The sequence below is a fragment of the Glycine max genome, chromosome 2 (assembly GCF_000004515.6).
Source record: "Glycine max cultivar Williams 82 chromosome 2, Glycine_max_v4.0, whole genome shotgun sequence".
Taxonomy (NCBI): Eukaryota; Viridiplantae; Streptophyta; class Magnoliopsida; order Fabales; family Fabaceae; genus Glycine; species Glycine max.
The window spans coordinates 39,858,549-39,872,055 of record NC_016089.4 but is presented as its reverse complement, the minus strand read 5'-3'; the positions used below and the strand labels follow the sequence as shown (position 1 = coordinate 39,872,055).

Below are 13,507 nucleotides of genomic sequence, written 5' to 3'. Positions count from 1 at the left end.
CCACTAGAGTTTTTTGGTCGACATCGGTCAAAGCTATTTTTTAACCAACATCAGCCAAGGCTGTTTTATAGCCGATGTTGGGTAGGGTTTTTTGTCCAACATTGGTCAGGGCTATTTTTTAGCCAACTTTGACTAGGAATTTTTCGTCCAACGTTGACCAATGATGTTTTTCGGCCGACATCGGGTAGGTTCTATTGGTCGGCATCGACCAAGCTATTTTTTAGCCGATGTTCAGTAGATTTTTTGGTCAATGCCTGCTAGGATTTTCTAGGCCGACGTTGGCTAAAAATAGCCTTGGTGAATGTCATTCGAAAAGACCCTAGCCGGTGTCGGCCAAACAAACCCTAACTGACGTTGGTAAAAAAACCTAGCCAACATTGGCTGAAAAATAGACTCAACCAACGTTAATCGAAAAATAGCCCCGGTTGACGTCAGCTGACAAATATTTCTGACATACTTTGACAAAAAAAACCTTATTTGATGTCGACCAAAAAATAGCCTTGGTTGATGTCGGTTTAAAAATATCACTGGTTGTGGTCAGACAAAACAATCCTAGTTAAAATTATCAATATTTTGTATTTTTAAATTATTAAAAATTGAAAAATATTTTTTAATTAATATTTCAAAATTAGATTGGGTTTGTTTTCTATAAAGTTTAATATTAAAATTTCATCTATTTAAAATATAAAATTGAAATTTTAAACAAAGAATTTAAAATTGAAGAAATTTAAATTAATTTATCCAAACAAGCATTTGAACAATGAAGGAAATTAAAATCAAAGCAATTTAAATTTTTTACATTTCAAATTTGCTTAAATTTTGAAATTTCTGATCCAAACACAAGGTTATAGATGTATTAGTTGGAAGAAAAACAAGTGGATGCATTGAAGGAAGTATTACCATCTCATGTTTCCCAAAGAACCAAGCTAACATTTGCTAATAGAATATTTTGAAGTGAGTATTGAATACGCAGAAGGCTTTGTGTACCGCTCTTACAATTATGTTTAGTGTTCTATTAAGTCACAGTCTTTCACGTTAAAATTTGCATTCTAGTTACTATTCCATTTTGATGTTTGCTTGATAAATTTTATTGGCAGTAAACAACAAGATTTGATGAATCTTGTGGGAACCATGTATGTTGCTATGCGTTTTCTTGGAGCCATGAATGCTTCATCAGTTCAACCAGTTGTTGCTATCGAAAGAACTATCTTCTATCATTAATGTTTATGGTATTTTCCTGAGTTGAAACCTGGTAGAAAAGGAGATTCTTCTCACAATCAGGGCATGTGTAGAAAATTTGTACCTTATTATAATTTAGCACCAGGTTGTCAACAATTCCTTTGTACCTCTGTTTTTAGTTCTGATTGTCCTGTATATGTCCACACACTATAGTCTTTCAGAGGTCCTTGGGGTGCACTTTCACCTATCCCTGAGAATAATGTTATTGCTGTCAATACTCAGGTTTGTAATTGTTTTTGAGTGTTTGTCACAATAATTTGTTTGTTATTTCAAGATTCAATTTGTGTCAATAATTTTTTGTTTAATTATAGGGGGATCTGTTTTTGCCGCATCTGGTGATTCTTGTGCATATTGTTGGGATGTGGTATGTAATTATGTATTCATGGAAGGTGAATATAATTCTTGGATGACTTTATTTATAACTATATTTGTGTTGATACTAGACTAACATGTTAATGTTTCTAGGAAACTGGTAAAGTGAAAATGGTATTCAAGGGGCACATGGACTATTTGTATTGTATAGTTGCTCGCAACTCATCAAATCAGGTCTTGATTGTTGACCTTATTGTCATTTAAACTTGATGATAATTATTAAGTGAGAAATAAACCCAAAGGTGGAGAATGGAGTTTGCATCTTGCATAGACACTGGTTTGAACTTTATTAAATAAAGGGGAGCATTTTACAAGCTTTTACAAGACATAGTGGTCCTAGTGGAGATAATGATATTATTATAAAATAAGGAGAGTGGAGAGATTACCTTAAGTTTTATTATTTAAAATAAATTTATTTGGTTTTTTTTTTTGCACTATATATGATGTCTTTATTAGTCGTAAAGTTATATTTAATACTTTTTGGAACATATACAAAACATAGACAAGGCAATAGTTATATGTACCATATAAAAAGGTATTGAAGGGGGAGATGAGAAAAAGGAGAGATATATACTGTTGAAGCAACTAGAGATCTTTTCTGCATAAATAATTTATAGTTTCTACACAAAATGTTAAAATTTTAAACTAGTAATAGAATTTAAAGTTCCATTATTGTTCTCGTGGTAGAAAATATGAGGGTTAGTATTTTAAAATCCTGACTGCTAAAGCATATTCTCTGTTGCTATTTCTCTTTTGCTTAGTGATCTTGTTGTCATTCCACATTATTTCTAGGTTTTTAACTGTTGATTCTTTCTCATCAATGTTTTAGATCATAACAGGTTCGGAGGATGGGACAACACTAATTTGGGTATTATTCATTTTTCAGCACAAGTTACTAAAGTTGAACAAACTACATTAATCATATTACTTTTTTATGTAAATTAATTGGTTATTGAAATATATTGGTATAGATTTATTGGGTACTTACATTTTTGTGGCTTATTTACCATATTTAGTAGATTGCAAAAGTGGAAAGTGTACGCAAGTGATTGATCCAACAAGAGATTTGAAATTAAAGGGATCTACTTCATGGGTTGGTTGTGTTGCTTTAGATGCAAGTGGAAGTCGGTTGGTAAGAGCATAAATCTTATTTTATAATTTCCTTGCCACTTCCCTTCATATTTTCGCTTTACACATGCTAATTTGGTAAGAGAAATACAAATGTTCAGACAAAATGTTGATCGCTTCTGGGCATAACTATAGATGCAGTTGATGTGATGTTATGAGAACAAATATTAGACAATGTTTTGTTCTTTGGAAGCCAAAATAAATTATCCATGTAATGCCTTGTTATCGATATATGGTGCATTAACTATTAAGACTTGTTTGGATAACTGTTATTTCTCAGGGTTGAGAATAGTGCACAGTTCAATGTCGTAGATGTAGCGGTAGGGAAGTCGCTGCTATTTAGTTTTACTGAAAATGCTCTCCAAAAACGTGTCGCCTATCTCTTCCATTTGACATCGCTCTTGTGCATCTCTCTCGTGTCTTTGTCACACCACTTCTTACCATCTCTGGCGGAGTGTGCGACCCGTTTTGCTGTTTTTTAGCTTCCCTGTTCTATGACTTTTGCCCTTGTTTCCCCTTTGTTCTGTTGATCTGCCCTAGTTTAGAGTAGCAAATATACATTGTATAATGCAATATAATAGAGACAAATATATAAAATATAATAATTAAATAAAATATACATAGATATGAAAAAAAATATAGAATAGCAGTCATCCTGCTTTAGTGTTTTTGGGGTTAGCCGCTAGCTAGGATTTAAAACATTGTTATATCTAATAATGATTTATTTTGTCCTATGCAATTATAAGTATTATGTGATAAAGCTATTTTTGCTAAAAAAAAATTTTATTTCATCTATAAAAAACACATGTTTCTAGCAAGAATAATCTTCACATTTTAATCAATTCACATTTAACTTGTAACATTTTTCTAAAATCATTCTAGCAAAAGATCACACCACCACTACTACAAAAAGCAGTTTTAACATCGGCCTATTAACATCGGTTTTGGACAAAATTGATGTTAAGTTAAACGCGGTGGCATATTTGTAAATAAAGTATCCTTCTTAACATCAATGTTCCAAAAAACCGATGTTAATGCATACACGTTAACATCGGTTTTTCAAAAACCGATGTTAACTAATGATGTTAACATCGGTTTTTCAAAAATCGATGTTAACGTTTTTCAAAAAACCGATGTTAATGTGTTATTAACATCGGTTTTTTGAAAAATTGATGTTAACGTATGATATGTTAACATCTGTGGATTAACATCGGTTTTTTGAAGAAAACCGATGTTGTACTTATAATTTAAAATAAGAGAACATGAGCCCTAGTACTTTCGTCGCGCTTTGTTTTTCTTCTTCTTCCTCGCGCTCCGATTTTCTTCTTCTTCCTCGCGCTCCGGTTTTCTTGTTCTTCTTCACGACCTCACGGTACAGGCTTTTGTAACTGCATGTTACCCAGGTATAGCCTCATGGTACAGGGTTTTGTTCTTCGCGACCTCACGGTACAAGGTCTTGTTCCTGTTGTTATTTGTTCGTTTCTTCTCCTTTTCTTCTTCTTTGTAACTGCACGTTACCCAGGTGGTCACTGCAAGGAGGTTTGTGCTTGCAAGTTGCAAGGTGCCCAAGGTGGTGACTTTCAGTCCGTTGGTGTTCACAAGGTGCTTCGTGCTCCCAAGGTGCCTATTTTATAATTTTGGTTATATCTGGTTTATGAGTCCGACTTCAGCATTCAACACTAATACCAACACTGCAGTTTCAGTCAGGTAATTCCTTCTCTGCAATTTCTTGAAATGAGCTCTGTTAAGTTAAACCCCATATGACTGTTTTTCACCACCCCCATACTCCACAGTTAACCCCCATGCTTCAGACTACCTTACTTTAGTTAGGGTTTGTGCAAGTAAACTTCAAACGACTGTAACTTTTGATAGGAATGTCCGTTTGAGGCCCATAATATGTCAAAACGCTCGAAATTGAAAGAGGAATCCCAAGGCAAATTCCTGCAGGGGACTTGGTCAACCAATTTTTCCAAAAAAAATGCCTCTAAGTAGCTGAAAAATAGGATTTAAGATTCAACCACCGATTTTTCCAAAAGTTTCAAGTTTTGTTACTCTATAATCACTGGCGGTACTATTCCTTTAATTCAGCAAATTACCTCTCAGTTGAACTCAAAATTCTCTGCAGGTTATCGTACATTATATTCCTGCCATTGACCAATGGGCATATGCTTTGACTAAACCCCTATCTCCTACTAGGTTCATTTTTCTAAGGACCAAACTCAATGTTATTAAGTTTGTTTCAAAGACTCAACTACACACTCACTTAATTATGACAGTTACCAAGTTAACCACAGACATTAAATCAGAAGCTTAACCATAGACATTAAGCTGTATATGCCAAGTTCTAATATTTATTTTCTCTTCTTTGGATTTTGGTTGCTTCTCTGTGGCAGATTTAGTTGCAAGGCGTAAGGAGTACCTCTGCCTTGGTGGTTTGCTTTCTTCTGGGTTGTCCATTCATCAATTGCACTCTTCAAGTTTGAGGTAACTAGCAATGCTATTCTATTCTTTTAGTGTGACTGATAAGCAATATTATTAATAGAAATATCATGTATTAGATATATTCTATTATGGATAATAAACAAGTAAATCCTAATGTTGAACTTTAGGTTACTTAATTAGTTTACCGTACTTTGCATTACATTTTTTACAATTGTTGTTTCATTTTAACGTTGAATAACCTTTGTTGATAGTTATTCATAGTTATCAATTGATTTTTTTACAATTAATAGTTTACTAGCTAGTTTTATGCTAAAACCTATTTGAAAGCAGAATGCAAATCATATATGTTGTGTGGTCTGATTTTAAATTTACAGGTTAAATTTTGGTTTTTTTTGCAAAAACAGAGAAAGTATTTTTAAAAAAATTCCTAAAAACAACATTGATTATTTGTAAAAAAATCAATGTTAACGTACGTTAACATCGGTTTTTCCAAAAAACCGATGTTAACTGTCAACATTAACACATACGTTAACATTGGTTTTTTCAAAAAACCAATGTTAATTGTCAACATTAATACATTTTTTTGGATATAATTCTTATTATCAACGTCGGTTATTTAAATAACCAATGTTGTAAATTTAACGTTAACATCGGTTTTTTAAAATTGATGTTAATGATAATACATTCAACATCGGCACTTTCAACATCGGTTAAAAACCGATGTTAAAAGTCATAGATAATCGATGTTGAAAGTATATTTTCTAATAGTACACAAGAAATTTCTGACAACTAATAAGATGTTACTTGTATTCATGGTGTTCCCCTTAGGTGTATGAGAAGGACATTGCCATGTTTTGCTTTGGATTTTAATGACATCAGTGTCCTTTTCTTAATGTCTTCTAATTATTTATTGGCTTTTTGGCATTGCATGTGAGTTATATTAACATATTACATTGGATCCTCAGTTTGCTATTTCTAACTGTCTTTTTGGCATTGCATGTGAGTTATATTTACTGGGTTTTTTTTACAGAATGATGAAATGGGGAACTTGTTCATCATTATATAATTATTACATGATAATGAGGAAAATGGATGGTAGGGGCTAGTGGGGAATTCATATGAGCGGCAACAATTAGACAAGTATTTTACTATGGAGGTTTTAAAGCAATGCAAATTTTGCAGAATAAGTGAGGGAATAAGATATTCTAAGGGCTCTAACTGAGAACAATTTTAGAATTGGAGGGGCAAGGGGTAAAGGAACCTCACAATAAACTGATACTTAAGGTGATTACTATCTTAATATTTAGAGTAAATAGTCACTTTTGTCCCTGAATGTGTAATTCTCTGACAAATATGTCTCTGAAAGATGAAAATACAAAATTTAGTCTCAGAAAGTGTAAAAAGTGCGACAAATATATCTGGCCGTTGACTTTCGTCCGTCACCATTAATAAAATAGTCTATGTGGCACAGAAGGATAAATTTGTCACTAAAATGATTATCAATGTGATCATATTTAATTGTCAGCATAGGGGCGTATTTATCATATAATATTTTTTTGATTTTTCGTTTTCCCACTCTGCTAACAAATATGTCCCTAAAAGATAAAAATACAAAGTTTAGTCTCTGAAAGTGTAAAAAGTGTAATAAATATATCCAAAGGTTAATAGTAGATTGTGATAATTTGAAAAAAAAATTATAATGATTAAGACAAATTTTTTTTAACAAACTCGTAAATTAAATTGAGTCTAAAAGAAAAAAGAATAGTTGTTTTATAAACTATAAATAATTTTTTTACACTCTCATGCTTGATGAAAGGTTCAAGTAAAAAAAATGTTTATTGTAAAGCATTATAGTTAAATTAGCTCCATGAATAATTTTTAGGGAAAATTGCAATTGCAATGACACTTTTAATTTGTAAAAAACACTCCCCTCCTTTGGAATGATTTTTTTTCAAGATTATGATTTTTTAAATGATCAGTCAATAAAAAATAATTGTGTATGATTTAAAAAAAAAAATCAACAAACTTTTATTATAATTTGTCATTTGATGTCATTGCACATACTAATAGACATTCATATTTTATTATGAAAAAATTATTTTAAAAAAATTAAATAAATAGTGTTTGATTAAATAGAAATAATGATTTTCTTATTGTTTTACTGTAATTTTTTTTACTTTTTTTTCTGTGTTGATAACATTTATTCGAGAGTTAACAACCAAAGGATTGATTTTTTTTGTAGTTGAAGAAAAGTAAGAAGAATTCGCCAAAGCAATAAAAATTCATTTCCATTGATAATATTTTATGCATGTCTCAACCGTTGATAAAACTTAAAAATTATATAATGGAAAAAGACACTTACCGGTGTGATATAGCTCTCCCAAAATTTTGTCGCAATCATTATAAATTTTTTAAAATTATAATAATTAGTCACGATCTATTATTAACATCCGGATATATTTGTTACATTTTTCATACTTTCAGGGACTAAATTTTGCATTTTCATCTTTCAGGGACGCATTTGTCAGCAAAGTGGGAAGACGACAAGTAAAAAAAAATATTATACGACAAAAATACGTCCCTATGCTGACAATTAGAGATGACCACGCTAGTAATCATTTCAGTGACAAATTTATCCCTCTATGTCACGTAGGCTATTTTATTAACGGTGATGGACGGAAGTGAACGGCCGAATATATTTGTCGCACTTTTTATACTTTCGGGGACTAAATTTTGTATTTTCATCTTTCAGAGACGCATTTGTCAGTGAATTACACATTCAGGGACAAAAGTGGTTATTTATCCTAATATTTATTAGTAAAAGGAAATTACTGGTGAATTACATATCAAGAGATTTATGCCATATCACCTAGTTTTTGGATTCCTATGTCTTTTCCTTTCTAAATTTAATTTACTCATTATGAGTTAGTTTCAGGAGTTGATATTTGTACAAACATTTGTATTTGTTTCTCCTTTGGGTATATGAACATCCCTTGTGTCTCCTTTTAGTTTTTTCAGTTTCAGGAGTTCAAGTTAAGATCAAGGGACTCTATGAAAGTAAGCCCACCAGTAGTTGCAACATGGCTTTTGTGCATCAATGGTAATTGTGTATACAACATATTCTACTGGAACTAACAAATATACCGTGCACTTTCTTCACTCTACATGTTGAAGTTCCTCAGAGCCACTGGCATTGAAGGATGTATGTCATTAGATGGAGTTGTGCTTTCAATCACAGGTACCTATAATATAGTTTTTATTTTTTATTATATAAGAACCTACAATATAGTTAATTTTATTAACAACTAGAGTAGTGGAATTAATTTTCTTGTGGTACTTTCTCAGGAGTGGAGGCAATGTATGTTGCCTTGGGTCATTTTTCTGCACTCTCAATAAAGGTAAATAGAGATTTGAGAGTGTAGAATAAATGAATGATTAACTTGATCCTAGTATGCTATTCTGTCATACCGAAATGATGTGTTTTAATAGTCTCCCTTAATCTTAGGTAGCTTTCACATGTCTAGTGTATCCCTGCCTGATTTTGGCATATATAGGCGAGACCACATTTCTCTCTAAGCACCATCATGACATTCAAGAAAGTTTCTACAAAGCCATACCAGGCAAGAAATTATTTCAAGAAACCACAAGCTGCTAAGGTTATTTATGGCCTCTCTAGTGTAAGTGTGCTACTATTTTTCTGTAGAAACTATATTTTGGCTAGTTTTCATAGTGGCCACTCTTGCTGCCATTGTTGGAAGTCAAGCAGTGATTTTCGACAACCTTTTCCATTGTAAGCCAGTGTTGTGCACTAAATTGTTTTCCTCAGGTTAAGATTGTTCATACTTTAAGCAATGAGTTATAGTCTAGTTTGCTACCTTTTGGTTCTTCCAACACCACCCCGTCTTTTTATTTCTTATTAGTATTTTTTTTGTAAAATGAAGAATGTTTCAGTGTTCTAGTGTTTAGCAAGTTGTGGAAGCTAATCAATGTATATCGATAGTGTAGTTTCAACTTTCAATTATTTAATTAATTAGTACTTGAAAATTATTGGTAGGATCTATGCACTATGTCATAGTAGAAAACCTATGTGTTACCTACTAATGCCTAGATACCAGTAAGGTTGTGAACCAAAATGAAGTTATTCTTGCTTAAATTGTGGGATACTTAATCTAACATGTTATTTTAATTTTTTTACCAGCACAAGCTTGCACAAAGATCAGAGAGAGTGAAATGTATGGATCTACATCGAACAATGGTAATGCCTCTTCTGCTGCTGTTGTTTTCTTTCTGAATTCAATTCCTGATGTGAAGCTAACATCATAATTGGGAATATCTGTAGTTTGTAAGGATTTAGTCACTAATAGTGATGTTATTTATACAAGTTTACTGTTGACATCATTTAATTAATTGCTTCATGCAACCTTCTTAATTTAGGACTATTGGGTTCAAATTTGCTAATATCATGTAATAATTACTGTTGGGTTCAAACTTTACCATTGTTTTTTATATAAAAAAAATGTGTTTATTTGTCTAATAAGTGACGAGTCTTAATAAGAAGCATGTTGCATATTTTGTATTTCCAAAGGTATTGTATCTTTTGCTTATTGCTATTGTTGTACACCTTATTCAGTATTTTGTCTTATATTTTTTATAGCTTGTGTATTCAATCTATTCTTTATTATTTTTTTATTTTTCTATTAATTTATAAACAATGATGTCTCATATTGTAGGAAGATAACAAGTTGTGACTTGTGAAAAATAGTCTATATATTTTATTTTTCTATTTATTTTTTTTTAAAAGACATTTTAAGACGATTCTCTTAAAAACTATCATAGAATATCTACATTTATTTTAATTTATTTTTTGAAAATAAAAAACATTCTAAGACGGTTCTTCAAAAAACCGTAACCGTCTTAGACCGTAGACATTCTAAAACTATTTTTGAAAAAACCGTCTTAGAATCCTGAATTTATTTTAATTTTTTTTAAAATATTCTAAGACGATTATTTGAAAAATTATCTTAAATTATAAATAAAATCGTCTTAGTATTCTCAATTTTTTATTTTTTTAAAAATACATTTTAAGACGATTATTTGCCTAAAATTCATCTTAAAATTATAATTTTTCTAAAACGGTTTTTTAACAAATGTCATGGAAAGTTAAAACTTTTCATGACATCAACTTCAAAGACAGTTCATTAAATGTGTCAAAGAAGCGCCATAGAAATTTTTTTATTCTATTATAAATTGATTATTTTGAACATTTTTTTTTGTTATTATCAACTTCAAAATTTTTCAAATATAGTAGTTCTGTAACTGGTAACTGATTATTTTAATTGATGAAAAAATCCCATAAGATTTATGGTGATTTTGTGATATATATTTTTTGTTTTTGTTAATTTTAATGTTAACTATATATATATATATATATATATATATATATATATATATATATATATATATATTATAGTTTATAATTTTTTTATAATCAATTAATAATTTAATATATAAAATTGAATTGTTTTAAAATGCATAATTAAAGTAATCAAAATATACACGTTAATCTCATAATGGTCGTGATTTTAATTAGTGATGTTCATTATTTGAAAATTCAAATTTTCCATGTTTTTTAGGAAAGTATCATTATAAATAGTTTATTCAACGGATCACCAGCCTTGCAATTGTTTCTTCCTCTGCTACACCATGTCTTTTTCTTCTTATTACATTAAAGATAAGCATGTTCAAAATGGTTGAAAGGTATGAAAATTGCAATTTCAATTTTTTTTTATGTTCTTTTCTTAAGCTAATATTCTAACAATTTTCATTCTCCTTTGTTGCTTTGATTCAGGTTGATATTGGTATTGACATAGGCGTGTTTTCCAAGATCACAAAGGACACATTTTGGCTGCTATATTAAGATATTTTCCAATATGATTTTGTGAGAAATTAGCATAGGTTTTAGTTTTTAGGAGGGTCATGCAAATTTTAGAAAATTCATGTGTATATGTAACATGTAATGAGCTATATCATATCAATAGAGCAGTAAAAAGATTATGTTTTTTTTTTTCCAAGGATTCATGGAAGATTATAAACTACTTAAAACTTTAAGACGCTAGTCTTACTTTTGTAGGTTTTGTATTATTTTACTAATTAAATTTAAAGAGAATTTTTGAACTTTTTTTATTATTATCATATTCAAACGTTTTTTAATTATAAGTCTTTCTAAATATAGCCTAACTAATTATTTCAATAATCAATCAATTACCAACTATAAAAAAAATATCTTGAGTAATCAATTATTAATTATATGGTAAGTATAGGATTGAAATTCCCTTCTTACCATCAAACCACACATATTGGGTTCAATCCCGATAAAAAAACATAAAAAAATTAATGAACAAGTATGGTAATTGTAATGATTATTTATTAATGTGATTATTTAATTAAAAATATTTAATTAGAACATTTCTAATTGATGATCAATTTATTTTGTTCCAAACTACTAATAAAACTAATAAGTATTTCAATTCAAATTTATAGCAAGTTTAAATATAAATTAGGAAATCTCGTGAGGGAAATCGCATGCTATTATTTAAGATCAATGATGCGTGAAACAAGGGATATTTATGTTTTACCATTAATGAGCATAAATGATATTACGTATATACATAAATTATACGGTATTTACGTCAGTTAAATTATATACGTATATTACATCCATTTATTACATTAACTTTTAGATTATTATCAAAGCGTCAATCCTCATAAAAAAATACTTAATTCTTGTGTGAAATGAAAATTATATATATAAAATACACAATTGTATTTAAATGTTCAAGATTATAAATAGTTGGTAGTTACATGACTAATTAAAAAAATTATATAGATTTTTATAATCTACCATTTATATATAATAGTATGCTCAAGATTATATTTTTTTATTTATCACGTTAATTAAGTGTTCTTGCATGAAATCCTATTATAAAATTAGCCTTTTTTTTGTTGTTTTACCCTCTTTGGCTTGGTCTTTTACAAAAAAAGGAAACTTCTTAACTTTCTCTGCTTACAATCAGTCAATCATTAGTTTGATGTGTTAAAAATAGTAGAAAAATCCCATGCTATATTTTAAAATCAACGAAACGTGACATAAGTGATATTTATGTTTTAAGATTGGTAAAAAATGAATAACCATAAATGATACTTACATAAATTTGGGTATTCCACAACAGGAAACATAAATGGAGTAATATTTAGATAAAAGTATTTTACATGTGTGTGAGTAAGCATAAATGAAAAGTAAATTCCTCAAAAAAAATGACAAACAAAAATGAAATAAAGATATTTTTATCTATTCTTTGTAACTCATCTCATACCTCAAGAGATAAGATAAAAAAAAAATCATCAAATTCAATTAGTGCAACAAACAACTTGTTACAACAAGATAGAATAGAATAGTTACTTTATATTGTCTTATGTTTGTTATCAAATAATCCTATCTCTGTATATATTACCGTCAAAATTTAAATATATTTAACATGGATATGATATATCATTTTGTACTTTCCATATTAACATAATAGTTTAAATAAGTGTTTATCTCTTTCCATTTAGAGGCCGGCATTTTAACTAAATTCTTATTATCTCTTTTAATCAATCATTTTCAAAAGCCCTATGCCTGGTGGTATCAACTTTCGATGAGGGTGAGGAAAAAGATGTTTGAAGGTTTTGAGTTGGAAGGCTAAAATGCATGCTTCTCACACCTATAATTTTCCGATGATACTTTAGTAGTTCGGAAAAAGCGTTTGGATACTATTTTTGCCATAAAAGCTATCTTGCAACTATATGAGCTTGCTTCTGAACTAAAGGAGAAACTCCGCAAGAGTCAATTGGTGGGTATTCAAGTTAATGATGAATGGATCTGTTAGACGAAATCCTTATTGAATTGTAAAGTCAGATCACTCCCTTTTAAATACTTGTGGTTACCTATTGGAGCAAACCACAAACGAAAAGCAACATGAGAACAAGTGTTTGGAAGAGACTGGCATCTTGGAATAACAAGTATATTTCTTTTGGTGGTAGAATTGTCTTGTCCAAATTTGTTCCTATTTCTCTTTCTCGATCTATTTTTTCCCTTCTTCAGAACTCTTCCAGGTATTATTTATTTCATTGAAAAACTTTGTAAATAGTTATATGGGGGAGGGAAGGGGAGAAGAAAAGAAAAATTCACTATGGGTCAAGTAGAGTAAGGTGTGTGTGTAGAAAAGGGAATGAGAGGTTTAGGGATTAAAACATTAAACTAATCAATTTGGCTATGCTAGGGAAGTGG

General features: G+C 30.1%; 1 long non-coding RNA gene across 1 annotated transcript; it reads left to right on the top strand.

Annotated features, from left to right (window-relative positions):
• Positions 1 to 1,546: 1,546 nt before the first annotated feature.
• LOC102664485 (uncharacterized) lies at positions 1,547 to 2,483 on the top strand. Its single transcript, XR_413254.4, has 3 exons — positions 1,547 to 1,603; positions 1,705 to 1,785; positions 2,441 to 2,483. It is a non-coding gene; the product is annotated as an uncharacterized lncRNA (long non-coding RNA).
• Positions 2,484 to 13,507: the final 11,024 nt, after the last annotated feature.